The sequence below is a fragment of the Balearica regulorum genome, chromosome 1, assembly GCF_011004875.1.
Source record: "Balearica regulorum gibbericeps isolate bBalReg1 chromosome 1, bBalReg1.pri, whole genome shotgun sequence".
NCBI classification, from domain to species: Eukaryota; Metazoa; Chordata; class Aves; order Gruiformes; family Gruidae; genus Balearica; species Balearica regulorum.
In genome coordinates this window covers 4,131,087-4,152,685 of record NC_046184.1, presented here as the reverse complement: position 1 = coordinate 4,152,685, position 21,599 = coordinate 4,131,087, and the positions used below count along the sequence as shown (strand labels likewise).

General features: G+C 39.9%; 1 long non-coding RNA gene across 6 annotated transcripts in view; it reads right to left on the bottom strand.

Moving 5' to 3' along the window:
* The window catches only part of LOC142602637 (uncharacterized), a 125,204-nt gene that overhangs the window by 40,272 nt on the left and 63,333 nt on the right, over positions 1-21,599 (bottom strand). Inside the window, exon 1 of one of the 6 annotated variants that reach the window (XR_012836406.1) lies at positions 6,529-6,675. The exons of 4 other annotated variants lie outside the window; for them this stretch is intronic. This is a non-coding gene — a long non-coding RNA (uncharacterized LOC142602637). Of the gene's footprint in view, positions 1-6,528; positions 6,676-21,599 lie in introns of those variants that run through there. One more of the 6 variants, XR_012836412.1, reaches the window with a different exon arrangement.

Sequence of the window (21,599 nt, the reverse complement as noted above, 5' to 3'; positions counted from 1 at the left end):
TCGTTGATCCTACTCTAAGTAGAAGGTTGGACTAGAGACCTCCTGAGGTCCCTTCCAACCAAAATTATTCTATGATCCCATGATGCAAGTATCATGTTACAAAATTCATGCACGCTTGTACATGTTTTTTGGGTCTCACAAAATAAAAAAATAAAAAAAATAAATCTCTGCTGCCAAAAGGTACAGAATAGGGTGGCAGCAAAAAAGGACCTAGCAACTTTCATTTATACTGGTAATGCTTCGAACTTGTCTATACTTCTCTGAAATTATTTTCATCTCGGGATCTGGAAATTCCCTATGCCCCACTTGTTCCATTTCATAATACCATTTACGCTCACATGTATATAAGCAAATTCACTCTGTCAGTCACTGATACCTTATTTATTTCCCTGTGAATTCCTCTTGGAAAAGAGTAAGGATATGGAGCAACCAGATGAGTACTACTAAAGAAAGAAAGGTCACCCAAAAAAGGTGGTATGTTCTTTATTTACTATCCACATTTGAGTGTGTAAGTACGAGGGAAAATCTGACTATGTACTTCCTCCCAACCACACTGCTCTTAATAAGTCATTATATTCCCCAGAGTTACAGCGCACTTGGTCAGCCCTGATTCTGTTTTCACCTAACTTCGATTTACCCTCCTACTTCAGCCTCCTCCAGCCCACACACGTGTACAAGGCAGTAACTTGTAACAAGTTAACTCAATGAATCTGCTTCATGTCTCCTAAAGCTGTCCATCCTTTGAAAACTAGTCCTCTTTTTCACCCTTAACTCTCTATGAAAGGAGACAGGTCTCAAACTCTTTGGTTACATTTTCCAACTGAGCCCAGCAATTTCATTCCCGGTGCTGCGAGCAGGTTGGATACCTTGTCCAGAACTCTCCACCAAGTCCTTTGGTTTGTGTCAGCTGTTCTCCATGGCCAGTAAAGGCTAAGGTTACAGAAGGTCTCTCCCAGGTTTCAGTGCACAAGTACGAAGATTCAGGACTTAGAAGAGGAGAGGGTCAAATAGTGTTACACTGTCATTTTTGGGACACAGATACCGCACTCTGCAAGGAAGGACAGAATTTCATCCTGGAAGGATTGACAGCAAAACTACGTTTTGTGTAATCTTTTTCCCTAGCAGAGCCTGTAATCTGGATTACTCTGCAGCCATGACAGAGCACTTGAAGTATGCTGCACGAGAAACTTCCAGCTGGGTTCAGGTAGGATCTTCAGATTTAAGAACAGGCAGTAGATTCAAATTCACCCAAACCACAGAAGTCAGAAATGCATAGGTAACTGAAAGATTATACACATTTCCTGTACTAAAAATCCACTGAATGCTCTTTTTATTGTAAAAAAGGATTAGCAGCGTATAAACAATTTATATAAGGAGATTTTAACAATTTTATTGTGATGTGCTATTTAGCATTTGCAGAAGATCCGATTATAAAACTTTTACTTAGTTTTCCATGAGTCACCCTCTGAACAACATGTTTTCATTTACCTAACAGCAAGAACTCTTGGTAGGAGACTGTTTTACTAAATGTGGTCATCCAGGCCTTATCATCACATTGCTGTTGTATGCAAATTCTGTACAGAAAAAGGAAATTTTGCTCAGTGAACATTAACCAATTGTTCAGTATCACCTAGCTTTGAAGAAGCTGGGTGGGGCTGGACTAGATGATCTTTAAGGTCCCTTCCAACCCAAACCGTTCTATAATTCTATGGTAAGTAACACATTGATTTAGTTTTTGGCTGCAATGATATTAAATGCTCATGTCTCAAAAGAATCTGGCAACACTTGCATCACAAGTGATACTGAATACACAGCTTAATGCTATCTCTAAAGAAAATCCAGTTAAACTTCTGGACCATGAAACAGGAGTAAGGAACTCTAATACAATGTAACACAGTCAACTCTCAAATATGTCTGATAACAGGAAGCTGGGGTAACCTAGTTAATGAAAAACTATCAATAACAATACTATTCTTTGCAAAGCCAGCTCCTGGCATCTTTGGGTGGTTTTATTAGCTTGGCCACGGCACCACAGAAAGGCGCAGATCCAGCCAGAGTCCCAAAGCAACGCGGTCATGTTCCTCTAACACAGCACTTTAGCCTCGAGGGTTTGTGCAGAGCAGTTTACGTGTCTTTGCACAGCACTTTGCAAAGCCTCCAACATCAGGGTTGTTTAGTCCAGAGTCAATATCACTGTTCTGGTATTTGGCCACAGTAAAGTCACCACCCGAATAGTCTGCTCATGGACGTCACAGACCTGACTACACACCAGACCGCTTCAGCTCCAACAGCAGCAAATTCCTGTTGGCATCCCTGGGGCTGGGGTTATTCTTGCAGTATATCAGCTTTAGATCTTCATGGGAACGGTAGTGTTAGAGGCTAAGATCATCTCAGGAAGAAATAGTTTTTCCAGCAAGCAAGAAATTGGCTGTTCAAAGAAGCAGGGGGGGGGGGGGGGGGGGGGGGGGAAGAAAAAAGAAAAAGCAGATACTGACAGAGAAAAAAGAAGCCACTTTCATCCTCGCAAGAGCAATGCGCTCCAAGGACTGCAGGTCCTCGTACACAGTGCTACGCAAGTACAAAGTACGTAGCCACACGCATGCCAGACGCACAGCAGCAGCCCTAAAACAATCAAAGCAGTCAATACCCATTCTGAAGACACAATACAGGTAAAATTTCCACCAATTTCATTTTTTTTCCATGACTCGCTCTGTTCCAAACACCAATAACTTGCATAACACGAGATTGCTCAGAACAGCAAAACCAAGCTGTTGACAAAGGTGGAATATACAACAATATACCGCTACGCTAACGAAGTACATACACAGGTGGAAAGTCAGTAAACAAAAATAAAATGCAGATGGTATGTAGCTAAAGCAAACTGTATGGTTCACTGCATACCTAGCAGGCCACAAAGGAAGGGAAATTCCTTCTCAGGGTTTACATGAACAATGAGTTTCCCTGAAAACTCCAGGAGGCCGTTCCCAGCTCCTCTGCTGGCATCATTAATAGGAAAAGCAAATGCTGGAAAGGTTGTTTCAGTTCATTACCGACCTCAGTAAAAATCTCGGTACCGGTGAACTCCAGTGTAGATCAATGTGACCTCTTGCTTCAGAGCAGTATTGTTGTTGTAGCATGTACAACACGCAATGCTGCTTTTTAAAAGAAAATACAGCTGTCGATATGTCACCATGCTCAAATCGATGTTCCAGCAGTCACACAGGTCTGATCAAACCAAGTTTGATGTGGTGCTACTCAATCCCACGCACAGGATACTAGCCTAACTCTCCCCAATGTTAATACAAAGCATAAAAAAAGACACAATGTGTAACCATGCAACTGCAGGTGAGGGGTAAACTCTTGAAAGCAGCAATCCAGAAATTATACATAAAAATCCACAAGTGCTGTAGCCACCCTTATCTGAGTTGTGAATAAAATACACATTTTGGGATATGTCTGTCACCCCATTTGTTAGCAAGCTTTTGACAACTGGGCATGCAAATACAAATGAATGTGAGTCTGAAATGCTTCATTAAAATATGCTCAAAAATCCATCATGAAATTCTTTAAAAGGAAAAAAAAAAAAAAAGACAAACTGTGGCTCTTCTGCCGCATTGTTTCTCTTGCATTAAAATGTCAGTAATGGTTAAAATGTGAAAAATAGGAAAGTCTCACCAATTCAAACCAAACCGCAAACCACTATGTAAGATCATGGAATTCTACAAGTTAACAGACAAATGAACAAACATGCACACCAATAAAACTGCACAAGAAGAAACATGCCAGCTTCTATTTATTTTCATTTGCTGTGTTCTGCAGTTTAGGAAAAAAAGGCTGTAGCCGTTGACTTTTTTTAAAGCTGGAGGTAAATTTTGGAAGTTTTCATTAAAGAATTCAAAATAATTTTCTTTTTCAAAATGGCTTTGATTCAAAGCAGGGATGTAAATGGAAAAAGTTACAAAAGCGTTTCAGAACCTGAAAAAGAGGGAAGACTGGAACAAACATGAAGTCATCTATGGATAATGCTCTCCAAATACAAATTCCTACACTCAGTCTTTTGGTAATACTTTGATGTGTGCTGTGGTTAAAGAGTTGAAAGAACGGACAAAAAAGAGGTAGGTTCTTTAGTTGCATGTATGTGCAACTCACTATTGCAAAATTTTAGTTCAGATATAAGAGCCAGTCTAAAGCACTGGCACAAATTTTTACAGAAGTTTCCATCTCATATTTTCATAGGGGTTTAGAATCACTGAAGGATTTCTGATTCTGTGAACCATTCCAAATACTGACCTCGTTTTACTGACAGCAGGCACAAAAAATATGTACCAGGCATGACCTAGCAAGCCAGGGAGAAAGACTGGAGTAGAAAAATGTGGACATGAGAAGAGCAGACAGTTTCGGCACACATGAGGTAAATCTTTCCTCCCTTAATCGCTTAGAAAGTGATGGTGAAAATACAAATATTTGAAAAGCAATTCACTGACTTACCACTTAAAAAACCCAAGTGAAATAGAGTAAGAAGCGACAATACAACCTTGTTTAGCTACAATACACTGCATCTCTACTTAGTCAGCTTTTCACATCTAGTAAACGTATGTTAGCACATTTACAACTTTTGAGCAGAGGCTGAAATCCAGCCTTTAAATAGCTAAGTCCAGAGACTTTAAAAAAAATAAATTAAAAATACATGCAGTTAATCACTGAACACCAGTGCCACAAGAGCAAACCCATTTGCGAGATTTTTCATCCTGGGTTGGTCACTGAAGGTGTCAGAGTCCTGCTGACATTGGACAAACTGGTTGCTCATTTAAATGAATTTTCTGAATTAATCTAACAGCAGAAATCCAAGAATACACAGTGATGTATTGCTGCACAATTTTAAATAAACAGATCTTATTTAGCAGAGGTTAATGACTATCCTGCATGTAAACTCTTCTTGTTCTTCAACCAACCTAGTTATAGGCTCTGATCGGCTTGCAACTCAGAAGCAACTGGAGCATTGGCATGAGACGCTACAGGAATACAGTTTAACCATTAATTGTAACTGATCATATATTGTTTATCAAATCTTTACAGTCACTTGGAAGAATTCCTAGCTGTAGTATTTCTCAATTCTTACAGAATATGTTTAATACAACAGCAATAATGAATGAATTCAATTTCATTCACAGAGTGTGGAGAAAGTAGAGAGAAATAGGTATTATTAATCCTAATTTTTCAGACGGAAAATTGCAGCACAGAAGAATGCAACGACATGCCCAAGATCACAGGAAGAGAACCGTAATTTTAACTTAAAGGTTCTGATGTAAATATTCCCTGCACAATACAGTTGACTGCTAGTCTTCGAAGTGCTCAAGACTGACAAAAACAGCTTTCACTGAATATTTCAGAAACATCTACATTTTCACATGCAAACTTAACTGTATTTCAACCATAAAAACTAATGCAAACACTAGAAGCCATACTTACATATGCTATTAAGCATGCAGTAATATTTTTTTAAAACCAGGACACATAACCAGAAGGTCCTCCTTTCTTGATGTCTCTTTAAAACTCGTTACCTTGCCCTTTCCCATAAAGCCACCGCTTCCTCTTGCAGACACACAAAGCCTGTTTGTAGGTGCTGCGCAAGCAAGGAGACTGAAGACTTGCTAGGATTAACACTCTGAGAATATTTCACGTGAGGAACAGAGAAATACACCCAATAAGAGATTTCTGGAAGAGTTCCAGAAGTGGCTATCTAAGGTAATATTGCAAAATATAAAGGATTTCCGTTTGTTCTTCCTTCCTCCCCCCATGCAAAAACCTTGCAAAGGCGTTAAGGAGCATAAAATTACTTTGCAATATTTAAGAGGCATTCTTAATACTGCTGCTTCAGCCACCAGCCAAATAAAACTTTATTTCGCCATTAACATACCGCTCGTCTCGTAATTGTAATAACCTGTGCTTGCAGCCAGGGACCAGCAACACTGCTTGTGTTGTGAGAACGATCCTCTCAGAATTAAATGCTGCCAATCCTGCATTTTCAGTTTGCAGCAAATTAACAATAAAAGCATCAGGAAATCTTATGCTTCTGAAATGACCTACTAAAAATATCTTATCCCGCCAGAGAAAATAGCAACAAGAACTTGCTCATCAGTTTACAGTAACGTACTTTCCCAAACACAAAAAATGCTGGTGATACCAACAGTACAAAGAGATGTTCATGTTGGTATATGCGGATGATTAAAACAAAAACCCATTATATACTAAATTTTGGCTGCAAATATGCTGATGTCTGCTGGAAGCAGCTTTGCAACCTCCTGTGGAGCGGGTTGTGATTTTCACCTGCTTGACCTGGAATGTAAAACCCCATTCCTCCACTGAAAAAAAGTTACTGGAAAAGGAGCTCACCAAGATCGATACAAACATGTCCATCAGGCAGCTGTATACACATCTAAAGTAGTTAAAATAATATATTATGATAAAAATACAAACACCTTTTCTGATAAAATTAAAGTATTATTAAAAAGAGACACAAAGAATTACCTCTGTTCGTGTTGAAAGATATGTAGTCAGAACAAGACAAACTGCATGCTTCGAGCCGTTAATAAAAAGAAGAGCAAGCGAATGAATAGCTTTCAGATGAATCCAAATAGTTTTTGTTTCTCTGCTGCAGTTTCACCACTCCCACAGGGTAATTTCTATGTTCACTTTATAACGAAAGCAAAGTACAGGTCAGAATAAGAAAGGGAGGAGACCAAAAAAACCTCCACTATATTAGTCAGAGTTTGTCATTCTTGCTATCTTGTTTTCAAATGGGGGAAACGGGACTGGTGTGACAAAAGGGGATTTAGAGGGGGTGTTCTGCTTACGCTTAATAAACCAGAAGCTCAGTTCATCTGCATTTTATATGATCTGATTGGTAAAAGCAGGAAGCAAGAAAACCTTTCAAGTGCTTGATTTATGGAAAGATTATCACATGACTAAAAAGCACAGAACAAGAAGGGCCAAATTCAGCCTTCATTTACATTGAGGTACATCTTTTATAACTCTGTTGCCTTTGACAGATTTATTCCGCTCAAAACAGAATAAAGTATTTGGTCTCTATAAAGACACAAAACCATTTTTAAAATCAGAATTTAGCCTCTGCTTTTCAAACCCAGCAATTGTTTCAGGTCTGTTCAATGCAGAATTTCTATATTGAACAAAACCCACACCGTCTATTTGGAGGATATTTTTAAATACATTTCTGCCACTCTGTCTCCAAACAATCCCGCTACCCATTGCTGATTTACACGCTCCTGTACACTTGCACACTCCTATGAGTGTTTTAAAATCTATCATAAATACTTAACAGGCAGGACAGTCGGCAAGTGCATTGGAAATTCACTCATATTTCATAAAGAAAGTTAATTAAAGCATACACTCACTTTATTATTTGGGGAACAAAATACAAGGATGTAGTATCCAGCAAGCTATGGAAATTTTTGTTCAAATGAGAATCGGAAACAGCAATGCTCTGTTGCCAGCGATTAAGTCTACATTTCTGTGAAAAGCTGGTAGATTAGATGAGCTACAGGCCATTTTTTTTTGTCTCTCATGCATGGACTTTTATACTGAGACAGGAAAGCACGAAAGGTGAAAGAAAAACTAAAGAGGAATGTTTACTAGGATGCTACCCGAGTGCTAAGGAAAAATGGAAAGTAACAAAGGGCTAAGAAACTAAGAGCAAGCACTACAGAAGATAGCAAAACAGAACTATCCTAGCAGAGACGGCATTTTTTTCAGTGATGGCCTCAAAGCACTGCTGTCCCTTGAGCAGCTCACTCAGATGGCGAAAGGTTAAAAGCACTGAGGAAAACCTGAATCATCTGACCTAAAAATGGAAAAGAGGAGAGAGAAAAAAGACTTTGTGGTACAAGCTCGCTTCTAATATGATGCCCTCTTTTAAATACTGAAGGACTCTATTCCGTCTTGACAAACACTTGGTAAAACACACACATTATGTGTGCAGACAGTAGAACCATAATGGCAATTTATTTTATTAGGTTAGAGTCAGAAACCTCATCTGTATTTCACACACTGTAGCAGCAAACTATGAATCAACTGGGTGAATTTTATACATGGGGTTTTGCGATACTATCAAGTGTTTCAGTCGAACGTAACTTTATTGGTATGTTTAAAGGTGACATGCAGACCCAGTTATGACACTGGCATCTAATAAGCAAGTGATAAGAAGTTAAAAAGTCAGTTATCACAGAATCCTCTGTGTTGTCTGAACAGTAAGGCACAGTCTGAAGAAAGCATGGGGCATACTTCATGTAAACAGCTGAGCAATAATGTATGTAGTTGAAAATATGGCTGGTGGTCCATGAAGTGTTTTTTAAATACCAGATCCTCAGGTATTTTCCTGTACTTCAAAACAGTCAGATGTCTCCAGCATCTGCAGCAGCAACCCAAGAAAGATAAAAAAACAAGATAAAAATAATTAAAAAAAGTAACTGTTTATCATAGCGTCCAGGAAGTGGTTCTGTTTGAGAAATCCTGAACAGAAGTGGCTGCTTATTATAAACCTGTCTTCACTGGAGTAACCCAAGGATCCTTAACCATATGCAGCGAATAGGCTATAGCATTCACGTATACAAAACACCTTCTGGGAGACTTTGCATCCATACAACAGTGACTAGATCACTGGTGAGAGAGCTGCTATCAGGATTGGGTTTGTCTTACTCAGCTACAGGTGCCAAGAAATTACAGGCTTACTTTAAACTATGTTCTTGAGCAGCTGTCAAAAAGAGGCAACTGCCGATGGTGAATCTTGTTAAATTCCTTAGGAATAAAAATTTACATGAACATCAGAGAGAGAAACAGCTTTGCAGGTCAGCGTGACAGTGAAGCAGACTTCTCAATTCCCTTAGGCGAAAGCTACTTTCTCCAACTGGAATGCAGAGTTTCCCAAAAAGAGATCTTAGCATGAAAAATCTCAAACCTGTTGCTCTCAGTCTCTTGCTAATTAACTCAGAAGTTACTGGCAGATTGGAGATGAAGAAAGGAAATGGAGTCACATACTCACATAAATGGAATTCAAGTGAGGAACTAGACAGAAAATGAGTAAGAACACAGAGTAAAAACTTAACAAGTAAAATTAGCGGAGCTGTTCTGAAGCACAAAAGTTGTATGCAGAGATGCCGTGTCCCTGAACAACACGACTGTAGGTAAGAAGCACGACTGATGTTTGTGCAGCATCACGTGTTACCAGCAGCAGCCAGGAGCACTCGCTGGGGATGCACTGAGCTGTGCTTCAGGTCATCCCCTGAGGATCCCAGTTAGAACAGGTCACAAACAACAGTGTTGACACACGTACACAAGGTAACCAACCATCTCGTTCTGCACAAATACACCAATACTTGTGGCTTATTAAAAATGTTTGGTGTTTTGTTTGGTTTTGGGTGGGGTTTTTTTTGTTTGATGTGTTTTTGGGGGTTTTTTTGTTCAGCACCTTTCAAGCACTGTATGTTTCACGAAACTTTGACAGAAATTAAACTAGAGAAAAAAACCACAAGTGACAGGATTGCTGCTGGACTTGTGAATCCCAGTCTTCTACAACCATCATCATCTTATAAATCAAAACCCTTTAGAAAAGATAATAAAAGATCTGAACAATCTAAACCCACCATGTTTCTAAAAACATGATGTTTTTCATTCAGAGTGAAGACAACTCAAGACTGTTTTGAGTTATGGGAAGAATTAAAAGCAGCCAGAGACCTACAAGGGATGGTGCGTATCAGTCAGGAACCATACATCTGATGTTGCCAACCCGTCTTGGTACCACAAATAAGTAATGGCAAAGATGTTCTTTGAACTGCTGCATTTGGATTCCATCACTCGTTTCCTCAGGGTCTCCACCAAAAATTGCGGAAGAAAAGCAAATCTAAAAAATTCTTTCTAGGTTGATTACACACAGGAATAGGAAAAAATAAATGCATGCCTGTCTACTAGTTCATTCAAGACATATGCCAGACAGGAGGTATTAGTCACTCTTCTGAGCACAATATTAGGATGTTGACTGCAGCCAGTCAAAGACTGATGCTTAAGAATGGAGCCATCAAATTAGTTTCCTGGTCAAAATTCACAATCAAAAGAGAGCTTTCTCAGAGGAAGGGTTAAACATGGGAACAGAGGAGAAGAAACTGAGACTTGGAAGGTGGCTGTGCCTCGAAGTTTAATTGTCAAGTAATTCCTCCAGAGGAAAGGGAGTGTTTCTGCATGACACAGCCCACAAAACATGCGAGAGTCACATCCTGGTAAAGGGTTGCAGCTCCAGCACATCTGACCTCAGAGGACAGCTTTTATGCACAGGAATGCTGGCCAGGTGAAGACAATGCAAAGCAAAGGGAAAGGGATCTATTTCCAGGAAGGTATTAGGACGATACTGCCCTTCTTGTAGGACAAGGCTTATGTCTGGATCCCCAACATACATCTCAAAGAATGAGCTGAGTAGGCCTTTGTCACAGTACTTCGAAAGTCCGGGGACAACCCTCCTCCTCATCTAAGTGGTGCTGTCAGGCTGAAGACCACAGTTTAGCACTGTCACCAGAGAACCATACTTACATAAACTATCTCTCAGGCTCTGGCAACCACGCCAAGAGCGGTGAATAATCTTTCTATACCCTCCACGCTGCAGGAGGACAACTTGCTGTTTCCGGGTACGGAGGTACACCCAAACCACTGTTCCTTCCACACTTCCCCGTCACTTCTGTCCACCCTGTCCCCCCTCCCACTCAGAGGGAATACTGCAAACTAAATTAATTTAATAAGCCATTTCTATGCATAATACTGTTTCAAATTATATATCCATTGCAGTGTCTTCAAATGAATCTCAGGATAGATTTGACTCACTTTGCAAAATCTGACTCATGCTTCTTGAGTATGGAAAAAACAGTTTGCAGAGTTGACTTCTGTAGGCTGTAAACTCTTGAATCTCACTATAGTTTTATTTAAGCAACAGCCATGTTACCAGACCTCTGGTTCTCTATGCATCTTGAGCACTGGAGCAGAAAACAGGGAGAAAATAGTAACTGACAAAGTGAATTAAATAGTTACCTTTTGCTAAGACAGGAGCACATGGTGTACATGCTTTTTTGAGGAAGAAGCTAAATATCTTTTAAAGAAAGGTATGTTTCATTTTACTAGAGAAAGTTACACACTCGAAGTCTAAAGGCAGGCAGGCAAAGAAATCAAGTCAATATTAGACGTTTGTTTAGCCAGTTTAGCTTCTGGATACAAAGGCCAAACTTGCCTATTATGCAAGTTTTATAAGATTATACCTCCTTTGATTTCTGAGGAACTACTTACCTATTGTGAATCTGGATGGGCTCCTGTGAATTTACACTATGTGTACATGAGAACCACCAAACCTGTTCAAACTAATTACAAGAAGGGCAAGTTCCCCTCTTTATTCTTTTTACTGGTGCTCTTGGTTATCATCTAGGTTCCACTCTGAAGGGATTTACACATGCAGCTTTCACACAGTGACTGTGCAAATATCTGAGCTCCAACAGTCAATAAAAAAAACCCCCAACCATGTAAAGTGTTCTGCATTTTCAAATATATACTTCCCTAGTGGATGGTATTCCATTTAAGACTGGCTCATTCAAAAGGATAGGATGATTTGTAATGTCTGTGTAAACATCAGATCCGTTCTAAGGACATACTCAAAGGCCACTACAACATGAGCTGCTTCTGAGAATCAAAGCTGCATTCATGTTTCCTCTGAAAGCAGCAACTATTTAAGTAAACCAAGTATGATTTTACTTGAAATTTTTTTCACTGAACTGCTAATGGGTGATTCATTGTAAATTCACCACCTCAAAATGCTTCATAATGCAAAGAATCTTCCAAGGAGGCAGATTCATTTATTGAAGAGGACTAAGAGAGAAAATACATTCAAGATCAGTCTGATCTGTTTAAAGTGCTAGACAACTGGTTCTGTTGTGCCAGTGGATTTGAGGGGGTTTACATCAGATGCTAAAATCCAGAAAAAGTCAGTATCGTTCAATAGCAGTACTGTATCTTAAGAATGCAAGTTCAGCTTTCTTTTAGCACTTCCATGGCCCAAGAAAGGAAGAGCGATGCAAAGAAAATTCCTGGGTCCAGCTTGCAAACTCACACAGAACACTAGTTTTTAGCCAAACCCCTTCATCAGCTGTCTGGTTACCTACAGGGGCTACTGAGAAAATACAGCCAGACTCCCCTCATGTGCACACTGACAAATGGCAAGCAGCCAACAGTCACGAGTTGCAATAAGGCAAATTCTGTTTAGACCAAAGGAAAAAAAAATAAAAATCTTCAATACGAAAACAGTGGAAGATGGGAACAGGAAGGTTTTCAACTCTCTGTTCTTAGAAATTTTCCATTAGTAAAGGCCCTTAGCAGCTCGACCTAGCTTCCAAGTGTCTGTCTTTGAGCAGGAAGTCAAAGTGGACTACCTGAAGAGTCAAGCCCAGTTTTGCACTAATGTGATTTAATGAGACAATGCAGCCTGCTTCAAAAACGCATGCTGTGGTGCCATGCTCTGCAAGACACCTGTGAAACAGCAGCACGGCTATGTCCCGACTGAGCACCAGGCATAGCTGTGGAGATGGAGCACAGTTACACACTGTCCTCCAGACCTTAAGGCTTCTGTTGCTTCTCCCAGGTTGTACTTCCCCACTGACTGCTATTACCTCAACACTTCACCCTACCAAAAAAGGTGGGAGATCCAGGCCTGGCAAGGTTTGGATTCCCCCCCAGGTAAGCCATGCTAAGAAAAGAGAAAACATTTGGCAGCAATTTGATCAGAAATAGTTGCTGTTATGTGAGACTTGTGGACGGCGAATGTAAGGTCCCTGCCAGCTAACTCACCTACCTGAACAATGACGTGCATCATGCAATCCTTCACACCAGCTGAAGAACATCCTTCCAAGAGGATTTTCTTCAATAGAAACACCACCTCTCTTCTCATAAAATCATCTACAGTAATTACCAAAATTAGTCAACAATTTCCCAGAAGTCACAAATTGCAGTCTAAAACTAGAACTGCTCAAAAAACTCCCAAACATAATTTTTTCACTGCGAAAGACTGATTGCATGGAAATGTGCTGATTTCATCAAAATGCTCTATAAAAGGCAACAAGATTGGCCGGCAGGCCAGTCTGTCCAGCTTCCTGCCAGGCCGCCTGCCAGCCCTAGGGTGGGTACTCCAAGCTCCTTAATTCAAAAAAATAAAAATCAGCTATGAGAAGGCTCCCAGAGGATGGGGATTCTGCTTCCTGTAGCTCTCTAATTAAAATAAATCCTGTATAGATGTGTGTGTCAGGAAAGACAGGGATGCCTCCACTATCATACAGCAAGAATGGTTTCTCAACAACAGAGAAAGTCTAAGAAAATTTGTTGTATTTCAAGAGACAGATGCCATTGCTAACAGCACAGGAGGGAGAAGATGAGACATCTCTGCACGAACCTGTGAGATGGAAAAATCCAAACAAGAAGACAAATTAGAGATGGGGAATCCCTGTCTTATCCCTTCTGCAGTATGTAGAATGCAGGTATTGTATTTAATTAAAATAAATTACAGCTAGCTTGTATACATACTGCAGGGCTTTTAACACCCTTGAACTGAAACACAGTGACGCTCAGTAGCCACCCTTCAGGAGTACACCCGCTCTGCGTTTCTAGATGTGGAATACAGATGCTGTGTCACAGTACAGTTGCAGCAAGGCTGACAGATCAATGCAAAACAAAAAGCCCAAAGAATTCTGTTTCTGTATTACCGACTTACTCAGGTCCATGTATGGGATTCTTGCCAGGACAGTGGTAACGTTAACGGAGAATGCAAAGCTGCACATCAGTGTGTCAGGCAGCTTCTAAGCAAGGATATTTCATTGGATAGTTGTTTCTTCTAAGTGCAGTGATTTAACTCCTTTGAACTACACTATTTCTGCAACACTTGGCTGTGCAAGATTGATGCTTTTTCCTGGTTAACCACTGCATCCACATAGTTTAATGCCTGCTTGAATTCACTTCTTACATTCGCAACAGCATCTCAGCACAAGAGCTTCTCTCTGCACAGAGATTCATTCCAGCTGTGCTGTGTGACGCCCAGGCAAACTGTCCACTGCTGCTGGGCAAGGGCAGTTGGGTATGGGTGCATCAGCCCTTCACGTCTGAAGGCCAGAAGGTGACTAGGTGTTCAGGAATGCTGCTCAAGTGCTGTGCCGCAGGACCCGATGATGATGCAGAGTACATTAAACAGCCTGACAACGTACTTTCTGATGATATGAACTGTTGCCATTATCATCAGGCCACCCACCCATGATGCTCCAAGCTCTAATTGACTGATGTGTAAGATTAGCCAATATTAACATAAAGCAGTCTACAAAGGTCTTTTATGCCAGGAGGCTTTCGAACTCCAGCCTACTAAGTAAAATGAACAAGGAAATACCTCTTGCCAGACCATGCTCCTAACAGAATTGGAGACGCAATGTACCCAACAGTGCTCTCGATTTGAAGCTTTTCAGTGGATGTTTGGACAACAGAAAGGATCAGTTAAATCCCACCTTAAGCAGCTGCAGAGTATCAGTCAATCAATACCATTTGGAAAAAAAATAATTCTATTTGTTCTTGTCTTTCAGAAGGCATTAGTGAGGAGGAAAAGGATTTTAAGTAAGCGTATAGAAGTCCATAAAATCTTGAATCAGCATTACTGAAGTGCTTTACCAACAGCGAGTAAAACATACAGATAGCTGACAGGAGAAATGAAGCAGGAAAATGCAAAGCAAATTGTCCAAGCTTATGCAACAGATGAGAAGTACAAACAGAACACTGATCTCCAGGCTCCATGTCTGTCTCCTATTACCCTTTTAAAAATACTAATGTTACTTTGCACTACAGTAAGATTTTCCACAGTTTTCAGTGTTAATTCTGAGCTCCATCTCCATGGATTTTTTCTGATGTGGTATCATCTCACCCATTATCTCCTCCTCTAGACACATAGAATATAGAAGAGATTCAGTATTTCAGAACCAAGAAAAGAGGAAAAAAAAGTCCTATATTTTACTCTAAAGGCAAATTCCTTTTTGTATGGACATACTAAATACAGGTTTGAACTAGCACTCATTCTTGATCTTAGGAGGAGATAAAACACTGCTTAGAAACTAGGAAAATTTTAAGTGCTAAGAAGCTACTAAATGTATATATTTAAGATGTTGATTTCCTGCATTACTATGATGCATAGTGTATTTCATGTATTATCTGTTCAGCTGTATATGCACTTCACTGCAGGCAGAGATACCCAATACCCAAAATGCTGACAAACCCACCGCATGATGTTACACCTTTGGGGGAACTATAAGGATCAAGACATTTTTTAAGAGCATCCCTTTAATAAAAAATTTACTTTTCTTACACATGCATTCTGTCGCTCATACGCAGACAGCTTTGCACTTACAAGTAGAGCAGTGGGTGGCAAGCCTCTTAGGAATTTACATAGCTTAATACAGTAGCATCCAGAGACATCAGCTAGCTGTAAATGAGCTAGATTGCGTATCAGAAGGAGTACGTGGACCATCTGCACCATGCTTTGCTCAGACTAATCTATCTGGCTTTCCAACGACGCTAAATTGATCAGGCAGAACCGATGACATTGAACAGTGTATGACATGGCTTCTGGTGCCTTTCTTGGCCACAGAGCTTTTGAAAAACATTGTTGGGTTCTGGTCCCTGGTCTGCTGTGTACCTGTCGTGGTACCTTTGCACCGCAAGGGCTCTCCCTAAAACTCATCTCCCCCATCATCAAGGTTAGAGTAACAACGTCCAGAGTTTCTTAAAGCAAGCTTTAAATTGGATAGTTGTGTGTACAGGAGGCAACATTACATGTTTTATTTTCAAAGCCATCTGGGGAATTTAAACTTGTACATTACACTGAAGGTACTAATACACATCTAAACTCATAATACAGATTGGAAATATCATCTCCATGATTATTTGTGACAGATATATCCACCAAGATGTGAACTTGCTCTCTGCACCCTCTGTTCCACCCTGTCCTGTCACCAGGAGGCTGGTTCCATATGGAAAAAAACACCTGCCTCAGACAAGGTCAGTCTCTTCCAGAGTCTGCTCCATCAGGAAGGATTGCAAGACAACTGCAGACAGTGGAATATCAGTGGAAGAAACCCAGAGGACCATCCACATTGACCATCCACATAGCATTCACCCTACTCAAAAGGACAACAGCTCTCCTCCTGGAAGGCTGACAGAGCTGGTTGCCATTTTACAGCCTGAGCACTTAGTCTAGTTTTCCAAGCCAGTGAGCTAAGAACGATGTCTACTGAAGAAAGGCCATGTCTCCTGACAACACAGTGAGGTGTTAGCAAGGATGAAGGGGAAAAAGGGAAGAAGCATTTCTTCTACAGAAGACAAGACAGTCTTCAGTCTCGCAGAGACGTGCTGAAAGACTAGAAAGGAGTGCATTTCAGGCATGTTCATCACTTCATCTATTTGTAATGATTCGATGTTTTGAAGAAAAAAAAAATCCTCTTTTCATATGAAGTTAAATTTTGCCCTCAATATCTTCATGCAAGACTCAAAACCCAAAGCAAATGAAATTGTGGGATATAAATATGATATATAGAACTGCAAGCTCAAGAAGCCTGAACCAGTGATTTCTGAGCTGGAAGTAAACAGGTTATCCTGCCTCTGTCCCTCAGAGCCTAAGTGTTAGGAGCAGCAATTTATCTCTGTCCATCCCGTGCTGGCTTACACACAGGTGGGACTCGGTGGCTAAGGCTACTCACAAACATTTGGTGTCTTTGCAAGTGAAAACAGGTTATGATATAATAGTTTCCAGAATCATCAGAGATTTTCTTTTCTAGCTAAGAGTCAAGGCTTTTAAATATATTTGGCAAGCCATGTCCATGCATTAATAAACATGTCAGTATTGTCCTATATTAATGTGAATAAATGTGAAAAAATAATGTGATAGAAGCTATATGAAACAATTCTGAGTAATATATAGCCTTTAGGATACAGGCTCCCACCCATGAGCAATAGAAACTAACCTCGGTTAGGGGAAAATAAAATCTAAATAAAGTCCAATAATGATTTGTTAGTTTCAGAGTTTCATGTGAAGAGAAAGTATTATCAATGCACCAATATTTATATAATCAAGATGATTTTTTTCACCCAGCATTTCCACAAAAAGAGGTTTAAAAAGATCAGTACCCCATCGTCTGCCTGATGCTCACTCTTTCCAGCACCCAGAGACAAACACTGCTGCAGCTTATACAGGTATAAACAGTGACTTTAAGATCCTGCATTCCTCTGTCACTTTGTGTGTGTCTGTGTGCAGGTGTATTTGTGTGAGAGGATCGAGGAACACAGAGCGAACACCACTGCAAGTTGGGATACCTAACTGATCTCTGAATTTACATTTTCAGCTTGCAAATCGGTGAAAGATTAATTTCTAGGTGAACTCTGGATCTTATATATCTAAAAAGATCTGAAAACAAATGCTTTTCTCTTGCTTTTTGAGTTAGTAATTCAAAGAAAGAAAAAAAAAATAGAAAGTTTAGCTGCTAGGTGTCTTCCAAAATTTCAAACATCAGAAGTCTTCAGAAGACTGCAGTTTTGGTGGATCAGACTCTGATTATCAGACAGAGCATAAGTGAGGAAGGCCAGAACACATGCCATTTACCACTTAGCTTGGAAACCTATAAGCCAGCTTTTGTGAATACAGATGCATATATTCCAGGTTGACACATCACTTTTTTTTTTTTTACAGTTGCAGCAAAGTTGCTTTAGCAGCTGTATTACTATCGGAAACGGGGGAAAAGAATATGAGTCCTGCTCCCTGGGGCTTCCCGTACCCCAGAATATGGCTGCAGACAGCAAATCCAAAACTGATTGATAGCCCATCCTTCAGCCCAATGAAGTGCAGTGAGCAACACAGACCACTACAGAACACAGCTCCTACTCCTGTGGCACAAGGGGAGCGCTCCCACAAAGTGCACATAAAAATTTCTCAGTCTTAATGGTGGTGCCAGAATTTTGTGTATGAAGCCATCATACCACAGACACAACTCATAAAATGGAAATGTGATATGATAACTAGTCTTAGCAAACTCCTCTTTGCAAAGCACATATTAAACTTACAGGTACTTTCATATCTGACAAAAATTAAAAGTGCTATTTCAAAAATAAGTTGTGTTTTTATGTTTCCAAGTCATCTAGAAGATAGCACTGTCAAATGGAGAGTTTCTTTCTGAATACTCACTGCCTGTGTTAATGGCTACTTTGCACACATCCAATAACACTGACCTCTGTGGTTGGTCTCCTTTTATGCAATACATGCTAGTGGACCTTCTCAGAAGAAAATGGGTACCTGAAGAGGAAAATGGCTTTTGTACCACTGCTGGCTGTACTTCTCTCTTCTCTGCAAACCTTCCTCATCATTCCCTAAGCTATTACGCTGAATGGCAATATGCTCCATGAAACTCATTTGCTCACGCACGTGCAAGGAGTGGGCCTTCTCATGAGGTTAGATATTAGACTTTCACTTCTGAAGAGTCAAAGTATTAATACATACCATTGTGTCTGAAGTACACATGGTGCTCTCACTTCACAGGCAAGAGTGACAAACATGACTGACAAAGTGACTTTGTGGAAGGTACATGAGTTAGCAGAACTTCAACTGCCAATAAAAAACTTCTCATCAACTGGTCCATTTATTAGACCACTCTCCATCTTCACACAGGCAACCAACAATTCAAACAGGACTATGGCAGCAAAGACTTCTAGCAACCCTAAAAACATCAGTGTGCATACACACACACATATATATACACAACAGTTCCCAATATTACCATTTCTTCTGTAAGGCATTAACTGGAATGAATATGCTGACGTGAGACAATGTACTCTTGTTGAGATCCTATAGAACAGAAGTAATATTTGAGCCTACCTTTTAGGTGCAGAGGTTATTCTCTATCATGACTAGTAGTATCTATGAATATAAAAAAAGTTATTTTGGATCATTTTGAAGTTCGACATAGAAACCCTAAGGTTTATACCTTGCAGTAAAGCACCTGATGAAAATGCATAGTTTAATGGAAATATCTGTCTGGCAGGTGAGGCCAATAAGAATACAAGGTTCCCTCCTCCAAAACAAAGATAAGAGTAGATTTAATACACAAATCTGCTATAAATATTGGAGGGAACTGCGAAGCCTTATTTCCTATCTTTAGGTATTTAAAGATGATCAAGGATCTCAGATCCCAAAGCCTGAGTATTTTAAGGAAATGCCCATGGAAGAACTAACCCAAGAACTTAGTGCTTCCCTCAGCACAGAACAACCTAAAGGATGATTCCAATATCTGATGTCCAACTAAGAAAACATCAAAGAAAGACAACAGCGGTATTTCAGAAAGTTACACATTTAAAGATCAAAGGATTCGACCTCTCCCGGTATAACCTCGTGTTTTTACCTGGAACTCCAGCTGTGCGAAGAGTTTTGGCAAAAACACATCTCCCTGTTCTTTGCATGCATGGTGTTCCAGATGAACTACTTAGTGGATTGCCTTGGAAACCTAATACACAGAACTCCTTATGGCCTCTTGACAGAATTCCTTTCTTACCTGCTCCCAGTAAGTAACGCCCAATTTTAACAGCCTTTCCCAGTTGTCAGAAAGCCACGCAGGTTATATAATGTGGGGCCACCCTCCAGAGACCGACACACCAGGTATCACAACTTAATCATCCCTGCATGCCTGACAATTCATTGAATTACAGTCTACCTCAAGGACTGCACCATCCGTTGTGGATTTTTCCCTGCGTATGATCCTGCAGTTTCTGAAAGGTACTCTGATGACAAACCCAGAGGAGTACAAACTGGCAACACAACAGACCACATACTGAAGTAGACTGTTGCTACAGTTTACATATGTCATGAGAACCCAACAACTATGAGTGACACTCAAAGTGTAGAAGGAAGATGCTAAAAACTCTCCTGGGTGAATCTTTACTTGTTGTGGCATCATTTATGCCAAAAAGTCTACTGTGCATACCACACCATCCTCGAGTCTCATGTGCAAATGGATAGGGGAAACTAAGGAAGTCTTTGGTCATATTAATGTTTTCGACGTGAATTTTGAGACAAGACTTTTTTTTTTTCTTTAAATGAAGAGTTGTATCACAGCATGCCACAGCTTTTCTTCTTTACTTGGCTAGGCATTTCCCAGTGTAGTTTAGCATGACTCTCTAATAGCAAACTTACTGTAAATTACCATGAGAAAAGTTAGGATAATAGGGAGCACTGGACAATAGCAATTTGCCAGAACAAACATTGGCGATTTCATTGATTATCACTTCCAGCAGTGACTACGTGTATTGCAGGGAAAAAGTCGACCTGGTTAAGGACTTTTCCATTTCAAACTACGATCTCTCAGGGAATGTGCTAAGGAAACAATTGTCCTACTGAATCATTTCAAGAATTTTACAGCCAAGAAGATTTATTACCATGAAACAGGTCTTGGAAACAAGAATATTTGAGGAGACTCAATAGCTATTAAATCAGTGTGGAAAACATGATGCTGAAGGAATTGCATATGCCTGACACATGTTCTACCATTTTTTATTTTTTATTTTTTTAATAGAAAGTGTCTATAAAAAGCAAGTCTGTAGAATTACTTAAATTTTTCAGACAAAGAGACACAGGTATAAATTGACAGTCATGTAAGTAATAGGAAAATTATAAATAAAGCACCACACAAAAGCTGTTTGACAAACTGGAACCATCAATAATTTCAAAACCTATGCGTTAAAACCATACTCATCCCGTAGTAAGCAAGCTGAGACGCATTTTGTGGACTTATAGATATTTTAAAGTTGAGTCAACAATACATAGAAAACCTCACACAATCTTTTAATGAGTCCACTTGTTAGCCCATGTGAAACCAAATTCAGAATTATCTTAGGTTTTGTTATTACAATTTCAGTGTAGATGCTGTTATCAAGTAGTACATGGTCTGTTCAAGACAGTTAAAAGCACCTATCTTTAAAACTTGCCATTGTCTATTACAAGTGAATCAGAAAGATGAGCTGTAAGGCTTGCTATCTAAAATACCACTGAAAAACATCCTGCTTTCTTGACCAAGATGGAAAAACCTCCTGTGCTAAACCATGAACACATACAGTACTCTTACATATATTGGTTAAATATATTAAAAAATACTCAGCCAAAAATACAGCAGCCTTAAAGTAACGTTAAAGCTTTTCTTACACCAACTGATATTATGGAGAACACTAACAAGCTTTAAAGCCCCAAAACCCCTTTCTAGCCCTTCTTGTGTTCCTGTAGGTTGGTCTGATTCTTCAAATTTTGTATCAGAAACCGTATCAGAAGAGATAAAGCCCTTCCCTACAAACTCCTCCTCTCCACATCCTTGGACCACCACTGCTAAACAACAATAATGCAATAACACGACACAATCTTGAACTACTTCATGCCTTGACAGAGCGCTGAGAAAGGGAGAGCCATGATCTACCTAATGCAACTCACTCTGAAGCACATGGCTTGAACC